Genomic DNA, 23,099 nt, shown 5'->3' with positions numbered 1-23,099 from the left:
ACTTTATTTATTTATTTTTGAGTCATCAGGTTTATGATTGATTTGAGGTGGATCATCACGAAATCCTCTTCAGTACCAACATCTTTCTCTCAGAGTCGCACTTGCAAGCTACATCCTCAGTTATCTGGTAGCTGTATTCCAATCTATGTCTTCCTCTGCAGGTTTTACCCTTTACAGTTCCCTCTAGTACAATGGAAGTTAGAAACTGATGTCTTAACATATGTCATCCTATCCCTTCTTATTGTCAATGTTTTGCATTAAATCCTTTCTTCACCTATTCTAAGATAAACGTCCTCATTCCTTACCTAATCAGTCCACCTAATTTTCAGCATTCTTTCGTAGCGGCACATCTCAAATGCCTCAAGTCTCTTCTATTGCGGTTTTCCCACACTCCATGTTTCACTACCATACAATGTTGTGTTCCAGACGTACATTCTTAGAAATTTCTTCCCCAAATTAATGCCGATATTTGATGTTAGTAGACTTCTCTTGGCCAGGAATGCCCTTTTTGCCAGTGCTAGTTTGCTTTTGATGTCCTCCTTGCTCCGTCCATCATTGGTTATTTTACTGCCTAGGTAACAGAATTCCTTAACTTCAACTACTTCGTGACTATCAATCCTGATGTTAAGTATCTCGCTGTTCTCATTTCTACTATTTATAATTACTTTCGTCTTTCTTCGATTTACTCTAAATCCGTATTGTGTATACATTAGACTGCTGATTCCACTCAGTAGATTCTTCTCCACTTTCACTGAGGATAGAAAAATCATCAGATAATCTTACCACTGATATCCTTTCACCTTGAGTTTTAATCCCACTCTTGAAGCTATGTTTTCTTTACGTCATTGCCTCTTCAACGTAAAGATTTAACAGTAGGTCGAAAGACTACATAGTTGTCTTACACATATTTTATAAACTAGCTCAACGCCAGAATTTTTTTTCCTTTATTGTTATTTTGAACACCTGTACATCAGGCGGGCTGGCAGCAGCATCCTACGCTGCTCTTCAGCCTCAGTATTGACAATGAAAAATAAGAAAACACATAGACTGAACAAAATGGTGGGCAAAAACAGTAGACACAGAATACAAAAAACACGAAGCCGTTCACACTCGACGAGAAACATAAAAACTGTCGGCACGGCGCCAAACACTGATGATTTCGACGGCACAGGTGAACGCTGGAGCGTGACGGCGAACACTAAACACAAACACGATGGCACATACACGAGAAATGGATGACGATGATCTCCGGCGCGCGAATGTCCACGTAACGTATGCGAGTCCGGGGACCTGCCAAGAGAGGAAGAAGGGGGGGGGGGAGGGAGAGGGGAGAGCAAAGATGCCAACGGCAGAGGAGATGGTAGGATGAGTGGAGGAATGGGGGAAAGGGAAGCCCAGGGCAGGAGTGGGGAGAAAGGGAGGGAAGGGGGAGAGAAGGGAGAGAGGATGCCCATAGCAACGAACACAGGAAAACGGAGGGAGGATCAAGGGCATCATCAGGGAGGGGGAGCTGGCGGAAGCCACCTTGGGAGAGGGTATGGAGAGTGGAGAGATGGAGAGCAGGTTGGATGTGGAAGTACAGGCGTGGCAGCGGACAGGGGCTGGAGAGGAGGGGAGAACCAGCGGGTGAGGAGGATCGAGTTTACAGGAGGTGTAGAGGATCTGTATCCATTCGACGAAAAGGAGCAGGTGGGGGAAGGGAATAATGTCGTACAGGATCCGCGTGGGGGAGGGGAGACGGATGCGATAGGCGAGGCGGAGAGCATGGCGTTCTAGGATCTGAAGGGATTTGTAAAAGGTAGGGGGTGCAGAGATACAGGCAGGGTGGGCGTAGCAAAGGATAGGGCGAATGAGGGATTTATAGGTATGGAGGATGGTGGAGGGGTCCAGACCCCAAATATGGCCGGAAAGGAGCTTGAGAAGACAAAGTCAGGAGCGTGCCTTGGCTTGGATCGTCTGGAGGTGGGGGGTCTAGGAGAGGCGACGGTCAAGGGTGACACCAAGGTACTTTAGGGTTGGGGTGAGGGCGATAGGACGGCCATAGATGGAGATGTAGAAACCGAGGAGGCGGAAGGAAGGGGTGGTTTTGCCTACAATGATCGCCTGGGTTTTGAAGGATTGACCTTAGGCAACCACTGATTGCACCAAGCGGTGAACCAGTCAAGATGGGATTGGAGAATGTGTTGGGAGCGCTGAAGGGTGGGGGCGAGGGCAAGGAAGGCGGTGTCACCGGCGTACGCCAGAAGTAATTAATCGACTCTTTATGTTGTTCGCAAATTGCAACATCTTTTAAGCTTTTCACGGTAACAAATGTCGCAGAAGCATTGTTTTTTCCCAGTGTCCTTATGACCAAAAGGCTGATTCTGGTAGCTGGAGCCGGAGGTCTTCGTTAAACCGTCTTTGAGTTATTGTCTTAACATTTCGATAAAAACTTTCATCCCTTAACTCCGGCGTAACATCAAGCGCCGGCACGTCGGCCTGGCACGTTACAGCAGAGAGGGCTGTGAGGCGACATCAGCCAATAGTGCGATCACTGGGACGACACAACAACGGGAACGGCCTCTACACGAAGAGAATATAAGCACCGCGCTGCCTGGCCGCGGCCGGAGTGGAATACGCGCCATCATACAAACGCTACAGCAGGGCCTGAGGAACTATTTTGTTTTGCTTGCATTGAAATTGATTACACTAAAGGACTCTGCTAGGGGTAGCGTCTTTGATTCATAATCAAAACGTCTTCGGTCCCGGGTTCGATCCCCGTCACTGCCTAAATTTTGATAAATAATCAGCATTGGCGGCCGAAGACTTCCGGCATAAGAAGTCAGCCTCATTCTGCCAACGGCCTTGTCAAAGAGGGCGGAGGAGCGGATAGAGGTTCAGGGCACTCTCTTGTCCTAGGGGTGGGAAATTGCCCCTAAAGGCGGAAGAATCAGCAATGATCAACGACATGAGGATGCAGAAGGCAATGGAAACCACTGCATTAAAGACACGTAACGTGTATCCACAGGACATGTGGCCTGTAATTGAAGAAGTGTCATGATGATGTCTCCATTGGCAAAAGATTCCGGAATAGTCCCCCATTCGGATCTCTGGTAGGGGACTGCCAAGGGGGAGGTTACCATGAGAAAAAGATTGAATAATCAACGAAAGGATAACGTTCTACGAGTCGGGGCGTGGAATTTCAGAAGCTTGAACGTGGTAGGGAAACTAGAAAATCTGAAAAGGGAAATGCAAAGGCTCAATCTAGATATAGTAGGGGTCAGTGAAGTGAAGTGGAAGGAAGACAAGGATTTCTGGTCAGATGAGTATCGGGTAATATCAACAGCAGCAGAAAATGGTATAACAGGTGTAGGATTCGTTATGAATAGGAAGGTAGGGCAGAGGGTGTGTTACTGTGAACAGTTCAGTGACCGGGTTGTTCTAATCAGAATCGACAGCAGATCAACACCGACAGCGATAGTTCAGGTATACATGCCGACGTCGCAAGCTGAAGATGAACAGATAGAGAAAGTATATCAGGATATTGAAAGGGTAATGCAGTATGTAAAGGGGGACGAAAATTTAATAGTCATGGGCGACTGGAATGCAGTTGTAGGGGAAGGAGTAGAAGAAAAGGTTACAGGAGAATATGGGCTTGGGACAATGAATGAAAGAGGAGAAAGACTAATTGAGTTCTGTAACAAGTTTCAGCTAGTAATAGCGAATACCCTGTTCAAGAATCACAAGAGGAGGAGGTATACTTGGTAAAGGCCGGGAGATACGGGAAGATTTCAATTAGATTACATCATGGTCAGACAGAGATTCCGAAATCAGATACTGGATTGTAAGGCGTACCCAGGAGCAGATATAGAGTCAGATCACAATATAGTAGTGATGAAGAGTAGGCTCAAGTTCAAGACATTAGTCAGGAAGAATCAATACGCAAAGAAGTGGGATACGGAAGTACTAAGGAATGACGAGATAAATGACGAGATACGTTTGAAGTTCTCTAACGCTATAGATACAGCAATAAGGAATAGCGCAGTAGGCAGTACAGTTGAAGAGGAATGGGCATCTCTAAAATGGGCCATCACAGAAGTTGGGAAGGAAAACGTAGGTACAAAGAAGGTAGCTGCGAAGAAACCATGGGTAACAGAAGAAATACTTCAGTTGATTGATGAAAGGAGGAAGTACAAACCTGTTCCGGGAAAATCAGGAATACAGAAATACAAATCGCTGAGGAATGAAATAAATAGGAAGTGCAGGGAAGCTAAGACGAAATGGCTGCAGGAAAAATGTGAAGACATCGAAAAAGATAAGATTGTCGGAAGGACAGACTCAGCATACAGGAAAGTCAAAACAACCTTTGGTGACATTAAAAGAAACGGTGGTAACATTAAGAGTGCAACGGGAATTCCACTGTTAAATGCAGAGAAGAGAGCAGATAGGTGGAAAGAATACATTGGAAGCCTCTATGAGGGTGAAGATTTGTCTGATGTAATAGAAGAAGAAACAGGAGTCGATTTAGAAGAGATAGGGGATCCAGTATTAGAATCGGAATTTAAAAGAGCTTTGGAGGACTTACGGTCAAATAGGGCAGAAGGGATAGATAACATTCCATCAGAATTTCTAAAATCATTGGGGGAAGTGGCAACAAAACGACTATTCACGTTGGTGTGTAGAATATATGACTCTGGCGATATACCATCTGAGTTTCGGAAAAGCATCATCCACACAATTCCGAAGACGGCAAGAGCTGACAAGTGCGAGAATTATCGCACAATCAGCTTAACAGCTCATGCATCGAAGCTGCTTACGAGAATAATATACAGAAGAATGGAAAAGAAAATTGAGAATGAGCTAGGTGACGATCAGTTTGGCTTTAGGAAAAGTAAAGGGACGAGAGAGGCGATTCTGACGTTACGGCTAATAATGGAAGCAAGGGTAAAGATAAATCAAGACACTTTCATAGGATTTATCGACCTGGAAAAAGCGTTCGACAATATAAAATGGTGCAAGCTGTTCGAAATTCTGAAAAAAGTAGGGGTAAGCTATAGGGAGAGACGGGTCATATAGAATATATACAACAACCAAGAGGGAATAATAAGAGTGGACGATCAAGAACGAAGTGCTCGTATTAAGAACGGTGTAAGACAAGGCTGTAGCCTTTCGCCCCTACTCTTCAATCTGCACATCGAGGAAGCAATGATGGAAATAAAAGAGAGGTTCAGGAGTGGAATTGAAATACAAGGTGAAAGGATATCAATGATACGATTCGCTGATGACATTGCTATCCTGAGTGAAAGTGAAGAAGAATTAAATGATCTGCTGAACGGAATCAACAATCTAATGAGTACACAGTATGGTTTGAGAGTAAATCAGAGAAAGACGAAGGTAATGAGAAGTAGTAGAAATGAGAACAGCAAGAAACTTAACATCAGGATTGATGGTCATGAAGTCAATGAAGTTAGGGAATTCTTCTACCTAGGCAGTAAAATAACCAATGACGGACGGAGCAAGGAGGACATCAAAAGCAGACTCGCTATGGCAAAAAAGGCATTTCTGGCCAAGAGAAGTCTACTAATATCAAATACCGGCCTTAATTTGAGAAAGAAATTTCTGAGGATGTACGTCTGGAATACAGCATTGTATGGTAGTGAAACATGGACTGTGGGAAAACCGGAACAGAAGAGAATCGAAGCATTTGAGATGTGGTGCTATAGAGAAATGTTGACAATTAGGTGGACTGATAAGGTAAGGAATGAGGAGGTTCTACGCAGAATCGGAGAGGAAAGGAACATGTGGAAAACACTGATAAGGAGAATGGACAGGATGATGGACATCTGCTAAGACATGAGAGAATGACTTCCATGGTACTAGAGGGAGCTGTAGAGGGCAAAAACTGTAGAGGAAGACAGAGATTGGAATACGTCAAGCAAATAATTGAGGACGTAGGTTGCAAGTGCTACTCTGAGATGAGGAGGTTAGCACAGGAAAGGAATTCGTGGCGGGCCGCATCAAACCAGTCAGTAGACTGATGACCAAAAAAAGAAAAAAAAAGAGGACACTGATTATTTGCATGTCGCCATCGCCATTTGCTTGCGACGCACCTTTGTGAATACGCGAAGTTAAGTATTGTAAGTTTAACTTACTGTAATAAACTCCATTGATACGATTTGCTTGAGTTGTTGTGTAGCGATCCGAGAAAACAGCTTCCTAGGCACCCCATATTAGACGAGTGGGCAGGATACTATAGAAACACGTCCATAAATATTTTCGTCCTCTATTTTACCCCCTTAGGGACGGAATTTCCAACAGCACTTACACACACTGTTTTGGAACCGAGAAGCAAACTACAGATTTTCAGAGATTTAGTTTCAAAAATTATTTCGTAAGTAAATAGTTTAATAAAGACTTTCCTCCCTTATTTTAGCCCCTTATGGCTTAACTGTCAAAAAACACTGAAATAAGTTTTTTTAAATTTCTAACTAAGAAGCCTAAAACAAATTTTCTTGCATTTATGTTTAAAAATTACTTCATAATTAAATATTTGATAAACACTTTCATCCCCTATTCCAGCCCCTTAGGGGATAAGTTTCTAAAAACACTAAAAACGTATTTCTTTATTTGTAACAGAGAAGTCAAATATGAATTTCCGTAGATGTAGCTTTAAAAATACACTACTGGCCATTAAAATTGCTACACCACGAAGATGACGTGCTACAGACGCGAAATTTAACCGACAGGAAGGAGATGCTGTGATATGCAAAGGATTAGCTTTTCAGTGCATTCACACAAGGTTGGAGCCGGTGGCGACGCCTACAACGTGCTAACATGAGGAAAGTTTCCAACCGATTTCTCATACACAAACAGCAGCTGACCGGCGTTGTCTGGTGAAACGTTGTTGTGATGCCTCGTGTAAGGAGGAGAAATGCGTACCATCACGTTTCCGACTATGATAAAGGTCGGATTGTAGCCTATCGCGATTGCGGTTTATCATATCGCGGCATTACTGCTCGCGTTGGTCGAGATCCAATGACTGTTAGCAGAATATGGAATCGGTGGGTTCAGGAGGGTAATAATGAACGCCGTGCTGGATCAAAAGGCCTCGTATCACTAGCAGTCGAGATGACAGGCATCTTATCCGCATGGCTGTAACGGATCGTGCAGCCATCTCTCTATCCCTGAGTCAACAGATGGGGACGTTTGCAAGACAACAACCATCTGCGCGAACAGTTCGACGACGTTTGCAGCAGCATGGACTATCAGCTCGGAGACCATGGCTGCGGTTACCCTTCACGCTGCATCACAGACAGGAGCGCCTGTGATGGTGTACTCAACGACGAACCTGGGTGCACGAATGGAAAAACGTCAGGTTCTGTTTACAGTATTATGATGGTCGCATCCGTGTTTTGCGACATCGCGGTGAACGCACATTGGAAGCGTGTATTCGTCATCGCCATACTGGCGTATCACCCGGTGTGATGATATGGGGTGCCGTTGGTTACACGTCTTGGTCACCTCTTGTTCGCATTGACAGCGCTTTGAACAGTGGACGTTACATTCCAGATGTGTTTAGACCCGTGGCTCTACCCTTCATTCGATCCCTGCGAAACCCTACATTTCAGCAGGATAATACACGACCGCATTATGCAGGTCCTGTACTGGCCTTTCTGGATACAGAAAACGTTCGACTGCTGTCCTGACCAGCACGTTCTCCAAATCTCTCACCAAGTGAAAACGTCTGGTCAATGGTTGCCAAGCAACTGGCTCGTCACGATACGCCAGTCACTACTCTTGATGAACTGTGGTATCGTGTTGAATCTGCATGGGCAGCTGTACCTGTACACGCCATCCAAGCTCTGTTTGACTCAATGCCCAGGCGTGTCAAGGCCGTTATTACGGCCAGAGGTGGTTGTTCTGGGTACTGATTTCTCAGGATCTATGCACCCAAATTGCGTGAAAATGTAAGCACATGTCAGTTCTAGTGTAATATATTTTTCCAATGAATACCCGTTTATCTTCTGCATTTCTTCTTGGTGTAGTAATTTTAATGGCCAGTAGTGTAGTTTTGTACTTCTTTAATAATTATTTATTTTCAAAAAGTTCTCACCAACTATTTGGTCTCCATATTGGCTAGGTTTCCAAAAATGCTGAAATATCTATCTTTTTATGTCCGACCGAGAAACCAAATACCAATTTTCGTAGTTCTAGCTTCATAATTACCTTAATAGAGAGACATACTTTCAGAAGACATTTCATCCCTTATTTCACTCACTTAGGAGTGAAAATTGTGGAAAATACTTTCTTAAGCCCTATGTACAGTATAACATCGACACCCTCCGCAAATTTCAAGTTTCTTTCCTTAGGGGATGATGAGTCAGTCAGTCAGGACATAGTCTTTCATAAAGGGTGGCCCACTTGAACATATCAGTACAAATATCTCTAGTGCAGCAACAGATTCTGTAAACGACTTTTATGTATATGAGTACAAGGCAGGGACCTATAAAGGTAAATTCTGTGAGACATTCTAAAAGGTAAGTAAATGTAAGTTACAACACAGACTCAAGTTTTTTTATTATATATTATATATTATTTCTTGGACAGTCAGTAGCATGAAAAATCACAAAAAGAATGGCGTTGGTTGCATCACAATACGTCAATTACATTCTAAGAAATTTCAGAGCGAAGTTGGCTGTTGAAAGAAGCGAAATCTGTCGGTATTGCACGTCTCAAGATGTAATCGTGAACCCCACATATCAGTGTTTGTGGCAGGAAATCCTATGAATACTTCCGGCCCTCGTGGCAACAGAGAAAGTAAGATTAGGTATGTCAATCACATTTCGATTGTGGCCAACGTGATGTTCACGCTTGCACCTCGAGTGTGCAGTAGTGTCGCGTTTCGTTTATTTCTAGCGTCAACTTCGCTTTGCAAATTCTCGGGATGTAACTGACGTATTGCGATGCAACCAACGCAATTCTTCTTGTGATTTTTCATGTTATTGATCGAGTAACAAATAATACGGGGTGTCAACAAAAAAAAAACATAAATTTCTGTTGAAAATAATATTTGCTTAAGTTTTAGAATGTGTCATAGCATTTATTTTCATGGGCCCTTGACTTACATTCATACCAGTGAAAGTCGTTTTCCAATATCCATTTCTGTTCCAGAGATATTTGCGCTGAAACATTTCAATAGGCCACCCTGTATATACAGGGTAATAGTCCCCTAGAACTTAGAACTAATTAAACCTAACCAACCTAAGGACATCACACACATCCATGCCCGATGCAGGATTCGAACCTGCGACCGTAGCGGTCGCTCGGCTCCAGACTGTAGCGCCTAGAACCGCACAGCCACTCCGGCCGGCACAGGGTGGACATTAATAAAACCTCCGCCGGCCAGAGTCGCCGAGCGGTTATAGGCGCTACAGTCTGGAACGGCGCGACCACTACGGTCACAGGTTCGAATCCTGCCTCGGGCATGGATGTGTGTGATGTCCTTAGGTTAGTTTGGTTTAAGTAGTTCTATGTTCTAGGGGACTGATGACCTCAGAGGTTAAGTCCCATAGTGCTCAGAGCCATTTGAGGCAATAAAACCTCCAAACTACAGGGACGGAAGAAAGGTCCCAACAACATGTGTCCGGAAATGCATCGTTGCCACGGTAGATGATGCTGAAGAATGACAGTTCCTCTGAACACGCACCGTGTCTTCCTTGTGTGTTGCAGGCTGCGTGTCTGACGCTGTGTACTGTAAGCAGAATAATGGTGCGGTGTTCATGTGGGGAACAAGCCGAGGTGGTGTTTGTGTACAGCCAAGCAGATGCGTTTCTATCTGTTCGGTCGACAGGCAGCACGGCTATATCAAACAATGTAGCCCCACAGACAAACAGCCACATCACACGACATTTCATGCCATTTTTGGGCGTTTGTGTGATCGTGGGTCCTTTCAGACATACGTACCTGCATGGAGGCGGCGGACTGTCGTGCGAGAACCGCGTTCTACAGCATATTGAGGCGAAACATAGAACAACCTCCAGGCAAGTGGCTCGCCAACATGGTGTAAGCGAAGTACAATTGTTCGTATGCTACACGACAGCCTCTACTATGCCTTTCACCTGCAATCCCACGGAGGCCACATTGAACATTTGTTGTGACATGGGTGGGATGCAACTCTATACTGTGTTCCGGAACGATTTGTTGTAGTTGCACGCACACTGTCCATTTCCAGACACATATTCATGGACCATTTTCCTGTAGGCAACGGCCTTGCCGCAGTGGATACACCGGTTCCCGTGAGACCACCGAAGTTAAGCGCTTGGCGTGGCCGGCGCTTGAATGGGTGACCATCCAGCCGCCATGCGTTGTTGCCATTTTTCGGGGTACACTCAGCCTCGCGATGCCAATTGAGGAGCTACTCGACCGAATAGTAGCAGCGGCTTCGGTCAATAATACCGTCATTATGGTCGGGAGAGCGGTGTGCTGACCCCACGCCTATCCGCATCCTCCCCTGAGGTTGACACGGTGGTCGGATGATCCCGGTAGGCCACTCGTGGCCTGAAGACGGAGTGCTTATATTTTCCTCTGTTTCCAGTCAGGAATCCGTCCCTGCAGTTTGTCGGTTTTATTAACGCTAAATAATTTACTGAGTTGTTACGACCGTCTGTTTGGTGGAGCTCCCTGGGAGTTTGCCCCTTCGCTGGGTACGCCCTCGGTCCTGACTCAGCCGCACCTCCCGCAACTCCAGAGCGGGGCAGCAGCGACTGCGGTGCGTCCGGCACTGGACAGGACAGCCATTGGCCACGCACTGCGTCACGCCGGTGATTCCCCGGCCGCGTCGCTCGTACCGCGGTCCCATTCCGTCCACTTTGGGGCGCGACGCCGGCCGCTAATTAGAAATTTTTCCTCCCGCATTATCCAAAATGGCGGTGCGGCGGCGGCGGCCTGCAAGAAGGCCGTCCCGAATCGCCTTGTGTGGACTACGCCGCCGCCGCCGCCGCCGCTGGGGTTTGTTGGCTCGTCGGGGGCGGTCCGGTTATGGTTGTAAAACCGACGTCGGGCCGCCGCAGTAAATATTTTAACGAGCGGCACTTTGGGCTCTGGGCCCATCCTCTGCTCTGCCCACCACTGCCGCCGGTACAGTCTCGCACACACCCTGCGACCCTACTTCGCTGGAAGATTGGAAGTCGTATGTTTCGGAAATTTCAATGGAGGCAGACTCTTGACATTGAACATATTTGTATCGCTGGCCGTCTCAGGAGTACGCTAGAGAGAAGGTTAGAATTAAGAATGACAACTTACGTTTTTTGTGTGGGAGCAGTTTACTCTTTATTCATACGTTTGGTTTGATGTAGCGTGCCGCGACTGCCCCTCCTTGGCCAACCCCTTCATCTCAGACTAGCACTTACACTCGGCGCCCTCAATTACTTGTTCGATATACTCCCATCTCGGACTTCATTTACAGTTTACATCCTCTACAGCTCTTTCTAGTACCACACAGTATTAGTACTGTGTTGCTTGACACAGTCAGGTCGATTAAATGGCAAAAATGGCTCTGAGCACTATGGGACTTAACATCTGTGGTCATCAGTCCCCTAGAACTTAGAACTACTTAAACCTAACTAACCGAAGGACATCACACACATCCATGCCCGAGGCAGGATTCGAACCTGCGACCGTAGTAGTCGCGCGGTTCCGGACTGAGCGCCTGAACCGCTAGACCACCGCGGCCGGTCGATGAACTGCGTAGAGTTTGTAAGACGTGTATATTTCTATTGTCTATTGTCAAACCACTATTTATGATAGATGTTTATACTTTATTAATAGGATTAAGTAGGAATAATTAATATTTGTCATGTTGGAAATAATTGTGGTTGCAGGGAATGTCTGCACCAAAGTATTGTTGGCAAGAGAGACCGCACATTGATATAATTTTAAAAAGGGCGGGAGAGACCGCGTATGGATACATTTTAAGAAAAGAGCGGGAAACACCGCGCATTGATACATTTTGTAATGGTAGCAGGGATTGTCTGCACCAGAAAGCATTGTTGGCAGGAGGGACCGCACTTTAGCGTTCTTAGGAAGTCAGTAGTAAGCGAAATGTGAAGCGAGTTCGTAGCAGGTCTGAAGCGAGAGGTTGAGAGGAGCAGTGTGCCTGCCAGCCACCAGCTATGATTTACAAGAGATTATAAACGGATGTACAGAGACATCAGCTAACTATTATCATAAGAGGAACTAATCTTATTGAATTATTTTCTTTGCGAAACTCAAGACTACTGAAGGTATGTTTGCGCAATGCTAGTTGTAAGATTATTGTAAAAAGTAAGTCCCATTTGAACGTTTGTAAAATCATTTCATTACCAGCAGCAAATATTTGAAGAAACGTTTTCAGAATATAATTAATTTTTGCCAGCAGTGTTGCATTACTGATTATAGTCCATCCCAAAAACCATCAACGTAAAACTTTGCAAAAATTTTATTGTGGTCAAGAAAAAGTTTAACTATGCATTACGTAACTTCAGTCAAATTAATTAAATAATAACGTCAGCTTTGCTATTAAAGAATAACGTCAGCTTTGGCAATAAATACAGCCACTTATTATGACAGCCCACCAGCAGCTAATAGAGTGTAGTAAAACAGAGTAAGTATATTCATGTAGCAGTTCGATGTAGCAGTCAGATGGCGATCCAGTAACAGTAAAAAAGGCAAGGAACAGTTTTGGGTTATTGCAGATAACGACAGAGGGCCACGACGACGACACATTCTATGTTTCGTCGAAATAATCAGAAAATCACTTTTAATAAACAGTATTTAAATTTGTATGCGAAGATTGGGAAAGAGAATAAATTCCAAAGGGAAGATTTCATATGTTATTATTACCAAGAGATAGAAATCCTAAGGAAAGGTTTCATAGGTTATTGTAGAAGGGAACAAGAGAGATATAGAGGAGACGGAGAGGTTTCAAGCTAACGTTGCAAAGTAGTATGAAATGGAGCGAGCATTAAAGGAATGTAGTAGGGAAGGCGAATGTTAGTTTGGAGTATTGTAAAGTGTGGTTGATCTGTAAAGGAGACCCCACATTAAGCACTAGTGCGACCCATTCTTAAGTTCTGCTCGAGCCTTTGGGATCCGCAGCACGTCGGATTAAAGGAAGACATCGAAGCAATTCAGAAGTGGGAAGCTGGATTTCTTACCGTTAGATTCGAGCAACATGCAAGTAGTACAGACATGCTTCGGGAACTCAAATGGGAATCCCTGGAGAGAAGGCGACGTTGTTTAGAGAACCGACATTTTAAGTTGACCGCAGAACGATTCTACTGCCGCCAACGTACAAATCGCGTACTGATCACGAATACAAGATCAGCGAATTTTGGGGTCGTACAGAGGCATACACACAGTCGTATTTCCTTCGCCCTATTTGTGAGTGGGACAGGAAAGAAAATGACTGGTAGCGGTACAGGGATCCTTCCGCCACGCGTCATACGGCAGCTTCCTAAGTTGGTATGTAAATATAGATCTAGATACCATGCAAGTCATTCCCTGATGTCTCAACACAATGGGTTCAATTCGCAGCAGTAAAAGTTTTTGATCATGTGCCCAATAAGGTGAACTGTCTGACAGGAAACAAAGAAAGTTCTAAATCCAACTTAAATGATTTTTCTGCACCGTTCCTTCCATTCCACGAAAGAATCCTTTTAAAAACTGGTAACATGTAAAAATAACAGATTTTTCAGTATATTTGTATGAGTAGAAGTAAAAAATAATAATTTTTAATTAATATTAACACAGGCCATGTACGTATATCCTGTACACTGACTGGCCCCACATCACTTCCATAAACGCATCGTTCAAATGATCTATGGAACATATAACGAACTAAATGTCCTACCATCCTGTCCTTTCTTCTTATCAGTCTTTCCTATGTACACTGGTGTCCAAAATTAAAGCAACAAACCTCTGTTACCCCTTCCTGTGTCTAATTCACGAAATGATCATACAAACTGTCAACACATGTTAACATCGTTTTCTGCACGGAAGATAGCATTCTGCTCACCAGACAACCACGCCAATGATGACGTCAGGGCACCTATTAAAACGGGGTAGTGTTTGCCGTGTAGTCCCATGTCCATAGTCGCTATTCACACAGTCACAGACGGTGTAATATGGCTTAGAGAAGACGCCTATCAGACTATCCGCGGTGGAGAACCACAGAAAGAAAGGATGTAGGACAGTCGCAAACTGACGTGGCCCGATGGCTTAATGTGAATCGTTCTGTCGTTTCTCGGACGTGGCGATAGTTTATAGAGGTCCAAACTGTATCCCGAAGATCAGAGCAGGGCCGACCACGCGTGAACTCAGAAAGACAGGACCGTTATTAAGCTGTAAGAGAACGACGGTACGGACTGGCACTGCACGGCAACTGGCATCTGACCTCGCAGCATCCACTGGACGTGTTGTAGAGGCCCAAACTGCGTACAAATGGCTCCAACAGGGCGGCCTTTACTGTTAGAGACCTGTTGTATATGTACCTCTGACGTGTCCTCACAGAATGGAACGTTTAGAGTGGACCCGTCAACACGCCACCTAGACGGTCGAACAGTGGGCCAATGTTCTTTCAACAGAAGGGTTCCGATTCGGTATGGAGAGCGATTCTCGACAGATTCACATGTAGAGGGAAAGTAGAACGTGATTGCGGGACCCAAACGCTGTGGAGAGAGACCGATATCGAGGACGACCCCCCATGGTGTGGACAGGGATTGTGTTGGCCACTCGAACACCTCTTCAGGGAACAGTACAGGTGAATCGGTAAGGTTTAACTGCTGTCAGATATCGTGAAGAGATCTTGGGACCTCATGTGCTGTTGTTCCGAAGTGCTGTGGGCCCAGACTTCGAATGATGGTAGATAATGCTCGTCCTCATAGAGCACAGGAGGTTAATGTTTCCTTGGAAGCGGAAGATACCACAGGCTTGACACGACCTATTCGCTCTCGCGATATGAATCCCATAGAGCATGTCTGGGATGCACTCTGGAGACGGAATGCATTACTTCAGAATCTGTGAGCAGTAATAGTGGGCGTTATTGCTTCAACGACATATTGATGACATCATTCATGGAATGCCACGTCGTTCTCATGCCTGTATTGCTGCCTGTGGTGGTCACATCCCACGCCGAGCACATTAATCATTTGTCGGAATGTGTGTGCAAATCCGTTTTAAGTCGGTCAAAACGAAGAACATCTTTGTCTGTCGTTATGTATGTTGCACTTATTTACGTTCTTTACATTGTTGCTGCTTTACTATCACATGTTTATATTGTTTTGCGCCAAAATAAACGCAATGTTGTAAAATTTCTGCATGTAGCTTTACTTATGGACACCAGTGTATTTCTGTAGACTGATTTTGCGAAGAACCTCTTATTTACCTACCTTAGCAGTCCACCTAATTTGCAGCATCCTTCTAAATATCAAAGATGCTTCTACTCCTCCTTCTCCGCTTTCCGCACAAACCACGACTCCCTTTGTAATACGTGTACTGTGTTGTGATTGGTCTCTGTCCAAACATAACACTCTTCCCTGACAGTACTATTAATCCTGTCACGTCTTCACTAACAGTACTATTAGACCTGTCACGTGAAAAGCAAAGTGTAACACTACGGGCTACTACACTGAAGAGCCAAAGAAACTCGTACACCGGTCTAATATCGTTTAGGGACCCCGCGAGCACGCGCAAGTGCCACAACACGACGAGACATGGATTCGATTATATGAAGTAGTGCTGGAGGAATTGACGCCATGAATCCTGCAGGGCTGTCCGTAAATCCGTAAGAGCACGAGGGATTGGAGATCTCTTCTGAACAGCACGTTGCAAAGTATCCCAGACATGTTCAGTAATGTTCCTGTCTGGGGAGTTTGGTAGCCAGCGGAAGTGTTTAAACTGTGAAGGGTGTTTCTGGAGCCACTACGTAGCAATTCTGGACGTGTGGGGTGTCACATTGTTCTGCTAGAATTGCCCATGTCCGTCGGAATGCACAATGAACATGAATGGATGGAGGTGATTAGAGAGAATGCTTACATAAGTGTCACCTGTCAGAGCTGTATCTAGACGTATCAGGGGTCCCATATCACGACAACTGCACGTGCCCCACACCATTACAGAGCCTCCACCAACTTGAACAGTCCCCTGCTGACATGCAGGAGCCATAGATTCTTGAGGTTGTCTCCATACCCGTATACCTCCATCCTCTAGATACAATTTAAAACGAGACTCCTAAGACCAGGGACATGTCTCCAGTCATCAACAGTCCAGTGTCGATGTTGACGGGCCTAGGCGAGATGTAAAGCTCTGTTTCGTGCAGTCATCAAGGGTACACCCATATCGATGGGTTGGTACAATGACACTTGTTGATGGCCCAGCACTGAAATCCGCAGCAGTTTGAGGAAGGGTTGCGCTTCCGTCACGTTCAACGATTCTCTTCAGTCGTCGTTGGTTCCGTTCTTGCAGGATCTTTTCGGCTGCAGCGATGTCGGAGATTTGATGATCTACCGGATTCCTGATATTCACGGTACACTCGTGAAATGGTCGCAAGCGAGTAACACATCCGGGGGTAGAAATGGTGGGGGACCCATAAACTGGCATAGACTTTGACCGTGCGCCCTGTCCACGCCACGTACCTGATACTCCCGCGGCGGTCGTATTGTTCTGCTCCACACTGTTGCTGGCTGACCTGTAGTTATGTATCTAAATACGCAGGCGCGTTTAGGGGAGCCACTGAACATTAAACACAACACTGTCCTACGTCTGGTATGAACAACTTTGTTGTGAGACGATAAGAAATTCGCTAGTTACACTGTTTACACTCTTAAGTTGCAAGTGTTGATGCCAATTAACATTCTTGATGATTATCTGTCCACAATATCACGTGGACGAGCATACGCGTAACCGACACAACGCGGGTGATTCTTGATAATTCGGAATCCGCATGATTGAACGAAAGTTCTTAGGCTCGTCACGCATAACAGATATGTGGTACCAGTCCTCCTTGACACTATTAATAATATAACACTGTTCATAAAGTTAATTTACATTTCTCAGTTCTCACTTGTACGTTGGTGCACGTAGCCGTCGCGGCGCGCAACGCGATGACCTAACGCACATTTTAACGCTCGCTACACGACACTGGGATTTGATTGCACTCGTTTGTGGTCATGACAATACTGAATGTAGGTTTGTAATCATGTAAAACTTGGGGGGAAGTCCAGCCGTAACGGAATTGGCTTGGCGGAATTAGAAAGGTTGATATGTCGGTCGAACTGCAAAGTTCCTTTGTGCCACGAATCAGTCGATGGCTAGCGGGCAGTGTGCGCGTGCCGGCCGCGGTGGCCGTGCGGTTCTAGGCGCTACAGTCCGGAACCGCGGGGCTGCTACGGTCGCAGGTTCGAATCCTGCCTCGGGCATGGATGTGTGTGATGTCCTTAGGTTAGTTAGGTTTAAGTAGTTCTAAGTTCTAGGGGACTGATGACCTAAGATGTTAAGTCCCATAGTGCTCAGAGCCTTTTTCTTTTGAGTGTGCGCGTCGTGTGAACTGAAAGAAGCGAGAAGAACTGCAAGATTGTATAATACAGCCTCGAATGCACAAGTAATTTGGCTTATTATTCATAGTATACTTTGGTTAGCTCTGTACTAACAAAATCTGACGCTAAGAAGAGAATTTTCGGAGCCATGGATACTTTTGCCGTACTTTTGAATGGACAGGAGATCGCCACTGCCACCACCCTCACCTCAGAGAATTATTTGAGTGCTGTACAACTGCAGTTGTGCGGTTTCTTTTTCAATAATAATTTTGTGTTCCGCAAACTTTGAGATGAGCCACCGCGCTTTATACTAAGTCGTTTACCTAGACTGGGTCCTACCATACGATAATTTTGAGTATCGTATTTTACTGAACTGAAAAGCAATTATCGTCCTTAATAAAAGTTGATTAACTTTGTAGAGTTATAAAGAACGTAATTATTTAGTGAGCATAAGTTTTGAAATACTCCACGTAATTGTTTTTAAAGGATAGTTAAAGTTTCATCAAAGCACAGTTACTAAGAGAATATATAAAGTGTTCGGCTTAAAGATTATTCTTGTTGAGACAACAGTGGTTCAAATGGCTCTGAGCAGTATGGGACTTAACATCTGAGGTCATCAATCCCCTAGAAATTAGAACTACTTAAACCCAACTAACCTATGGACATCACACACATCCATGCCCAAGGCAGGATTCGAACCTGCGACCGTAGCGTTCGCGCAGGTCCAAACTGAAGCGCCTAGAACCTCTCGGCCACACCGGCCGGCGAGACAACAGTGTTTATTATTTCATGCAGTCTATAGTTAACAGTGTTTCAAATATTGCTTTGTGGCTAAAATGTTCAGCCTTGATCTGAGTCTAATGATAGACCAGTTTCTGGGCCCGCATGCTAATAGTTGAGCCATATTTAAATTTCGTATTACAGTAACAGTAGTCATGCGGTATAATTTTCATTCTTATAACGTGTGTGCACTAGAGTATGCAAATACCTACTACTATTCAGGCTATATGAGATTAAGGAGTCAGATTTCCCATCTGAGCCAATAGTGTAAAGAAGTGAATGTTCCTTGACAATACAAATAATAATCAGTACAAAAAATACAAATACTTCATAGCTATTTCAATGGTAGTAATATCCTGTAATTAAACTGACAAAAGAACCTCTTGTCCAAGTGAGTACTGCTTCACCATTGGTAATCATTTAGCTATTATGATCATTAGCTTCCTTCTGTGATGTACAGATAGTAGGTGCTATAGAGAGTCAGTTGTGGCCTAAACGTATTAATACGCCTTCTGTGTAGTTCACATCAAACCACTGGTACGTTACTTGCTACATTGCGCTATTGTATCTTATCAGCAAAACAGAATTTCAGTGTCGAATAAAGTCATTGCCAACAGTTAGCTTGCTTTATGAACCATGCTAGCACTTTCTACAACTTTGCCTAATTAGCGTGGCGGTCGTTTCCTTGTACGTAATTACAGTTTACTTGATTACTAGCAGAACCTTGGTACGATTCCCGTTTTTCTTGCTACTGCTTCCTTCCTATAGACACCTTTAAAAAACTAAAATAGTAGAATGCCTTTCTATTAAGCACGATCACGGTCAAATAAATATCCTTTCACAGGAGTAACATCATCGGCCTTTTGCTAATTTAGTAGTAGCCGGTAGTGCTACAGTGAAGCGCCAAAGAAACTGGTGTAGTTAAGCGTATTCAAATACAGACGTATGTAGACAGGCAAAATACAGTGCTGACGTCCACAACGCGTATGTAAGAAAACAAATGTCTGCCGCAGTTGTTAGATCGGTTACTGCTGCTGCAATGACTGGTTATCAAGATTTAACTGAGTTTGAACGTAGTGTTATAGTCAGCGCACGAGCTGTAAAGCTTGTTGTCATATCGCTGATTTGGTTGTGGAGTATCTTTGCAAGCGGCTGCTTTTGGCAGAGTTGAGCACGGGAAATGGAGCTGCTGTGTTGTGTTAAGGCTAGCTCTGCATGGGAAAGGCATTATTATGGAAGTTCAGGTGTGGCTGCAGGTGCTATGACTGTGAAGTATTGAGATGTGTAAGGGGATTCAATGAAAAGTGCGTAATTAAAAATGAGCAGTGCCGCAAATAAAGCAACTGTGTAGCCGTCCGTTGCGTGTCGTACCGTACAACATCAATCATCCACATCGCGTTCGGCCTCCCAGAATGAACTGTTCGTTTTTGCGCAATATGCAAAGAAAAAGTGTTTTCGACAGGACTGTAAGTGCGAAAAAGTGGAGCACCTACAATCAGAATAGAAACTCAGCCGCAAAATCAAAATTGGATTTCGATCCTTTCAGCGATGTGCTAACTCAAGGTAATTTTTCCTTTTCCGTCGCAGTTATGACTTATCAAAATCGTATAGTGAACTGTGTACGATAAAGTTATTAATATCGCTTTTTAAAAATTTTATTACCTTTCTATTTTTACTCATTTCAGTTGATATTATTTTAATACACTGTTTTGAACGAAGTTCTTCTGCCGTGTGTTTATCCAGTTTGGGTATTAGCAGGAGACGTAGATTATATGTGAAAAATTCCGCACCCTCGTCGCTGACTGACTGTTATTTTATGGTCGTAACTCCGCAAAGGTGCGTTTTCGACTTATGATTTTCTGCAAAGTTCAGCTCTTTTCGATGCGCCCTACCTTACTCTGGCCTATTGTCTCCTTACCGGGGAGCGTGAAGGAAATATATTGCCTCTGAAATAGTTTTGTGACAGATGACTGCACTCAGTCCGTTAGTTGTCCTAATTAATATATTTGTGGTCCTAAAACAACCGTAACGCGCTGTGTTTACTTACATTCATGCAGATGGAGGTACCTCACTGTTTATTTGTTGTTATTTGCAAATGCTACATTCAAGTGAAATTGTTTCACAACTGAATCTTATAACTTACCTTGATGTATATCTGTGTTTATACTTCCCACGTCACTTCATGGTGTGTCGAGGAGGGTGCTTTGAATACTATTGTCACCTTCCCCTTTTTTTTGTTCCAGTCGAAAATATAGCGCAGGAAGACTGATTGTCGGTAACACTCCTAGTGAGCATCACTCTTTGTAATTTTACTTTCATGGCCTTTTCGCTAGATATACGTAGGAGAAATTAACATTCCAGTTGACACCTGTAGAAAGATATGCTCTCCTAATTTTGACAGTGAACCACATCGTCCTGCATCGCATTACCTTCACAAATTGGTGCGATTTGTAAAAGTGCGTCACCACAAACGTTTACATAAAAATACTTTTCAGCTAAGGAAAAAATGAAACCTGTAGGCCTGGAGTACTTGGTGAATGGTGGATAGTAGCTGTACCAGCACACTTTTGTTGCACTGATTACTGGAGTAAGAAGAGCGGGGCAAAAAGAACCCCGACCGCGGCGTCCTATATTCGCTGGCCGCGGATTACACAATACAAGTCTCGGTACTTACAAGACTGGCAGCTGATGGCGACCGTCGATCTTTCGGAGAGCTCTGACATTAAATGAGACGTATTTTGCAACCGCATGGTGAACAAACAGCGAGACGCTGGCCTGGGACAGGTAGGGCTCATGAAATATGGAGGAGCGCAGGAAAGTAATGGCAGCGGCCCTCGCCACCGCCGGCCGCCCGGCAGCCACGGCCGCCGCACAGCCGAGTGGGCCGCGCTTTAAACAGCGCCGGGGTGGCGGCAGTAGAGATGGGCAATCTCGTTCATCCTTGGGAACTAGTTCACTGCTGATCGTTCTTTTTTGGGAACCGTTCATTTTCACTCGTACACCGTTCATTTGTGCTTGGTATATGGTTCTTGTGAAAAACTGAAAGCTACACTGCTGGCCACCGTAAATGCAACACCAAGAAAGACAAGAGGTAGCACAACAAAATTTATTTTGTAGATAACATGTTGACCAAGTGTCAAATGATTACGTTTACAGACGTCTGTGACATGTGGTTCCTGCCAGAATCAGTAGCCAGAGTAGCCGCCATTGTTGGAGATCACCGCTGCCACACGTCTCGGCATTGAGTCAAAGAGACGTTGGATGTGTTCCTGGGGTACAGCAGCCCAAGCAGCTTCCACACGTTGCCAAAGATCATCTGGTGTCGCAGCTGGGGATGTAATCTGGGTCACTCGTTGAGCAACCATGGACCACATGTTTTCTATCGGCGAAAGATCCGGAGAGCGAGCCGGCCAGGGAAGCAATGCAATCTGGTTATTGACGAAGAATCTTTGGACAATGCGTGCCACGTGTGGTCGCGCATTATCCTGTTGAAATATGGCTGTGGCCGAGCCCTGAAAGTAAGGAAGGACAACTGGATATGTAGCGCCGGCTATTTAAAGTACCGGCAATGCGTACTAGAGGCGTGCGAGAGTAATATCCAATACCGCCCCATACCATAATACCCGATGCAAGACCTGTGTGGCGATGCATAATGCAGCTGTCCAGCATCCTCCCTCCACGGTGTCTCCACACTCGAATCCGACCATCGTGGTGCTGCAGACAGAAGCGTGCCTCGTCAGTAAAGACAACGTCATTCAATTCTGCCGTCAACATCCGTCTGCCATCACACCATTGGCGACGGAGACGTCTGTGGTTCTGCGTCAATGGTAGACGATGCAATGGACGTCTTGCGGACAGACCACTCTGCTGTAAACGGCGTCGAATGGTACGCGCAGACACTGGATGATGCGTTACAGACGCAATGTGCTGTGCTATGGTTCGGGATGTCACTGAGCGATCCGTCACTGCCATGCGCACAATTTGCCTATCACCACGTGCAGTGGTGCTCCGAGGTGAATGCGATCGACCACGTCGGTCCGTCGTACCCTCCTGCATCCAATGGTCACATATCCGCATTACAGTTGTTTGGTTTCGTCCAACACGACTAGCGATTTCTCTGTATGATAATCCACAATCACGGTAAGCCACTGTCCTTCCTCTGTCGAACTCGGATACTTGATCAAAAGATGTTCGCTGTTGTCTACGAGGAATAACTGATCGTCTTGTGAAACAACCACAAGGTAAACACACGTGCCGAACGTACACTCGTCGAAATCGACAAGCCTTAAATGGCGCTATGAGGTGGCGCCACAGGCGCGCGTGATGTGTGTCTGCGCTGAAATTCTAATCAGTTGCATATCTCATCGCTGCAAACCCATGGTGTAAATTTCACTCGATTCGGATGCTTCCTTCAGGGTGTTGCATTTACGTGCCCAGCAGTGTAGTAGTGTAGGTGACTGAAGGATGCAGGGCACCAAGAGGGGGCACTTGCCTCCCCCCTGGAGTATAGAGTTTTTATTCATTACAGAACTCTTACACGCTTTTAGAAGTAATTTCTGTGATTCTGCAGAACCTGTCGTTTAGCCAACCGTAGCCTTGTGTGGCTGATGGCAGGGAAATAATATTGGGTGGCGCACGGAAAACCGGGCCCGAGTACAGACTGCTCGCTAATTAGGGACGATGTGTTGCCCGTTACGAGACGATACAACAAACAGACAAACGTGTAATAATTAGGCAGTGAAGAAATAACAAGCTAATGCAAGCAACAAT

The sequence above is a fragment of the Schistocerca cancellata genome, chromosome 8, assembly GCF_023864275.1.
Source record: "Schistocerca cancellata isolate TAMUIC-IGC-003103 chromosome 8, iqSchCanc2.1, whole genome shotgun sequence".
NCBI lineage: Eukaryota > Metazoa > Arthropoda > Insecta > Orthoptera > Acrididae > Schistocerca > Schistocerca cancellata.
Note: the sequence above shows the minus strand (reverse complement) of the source record.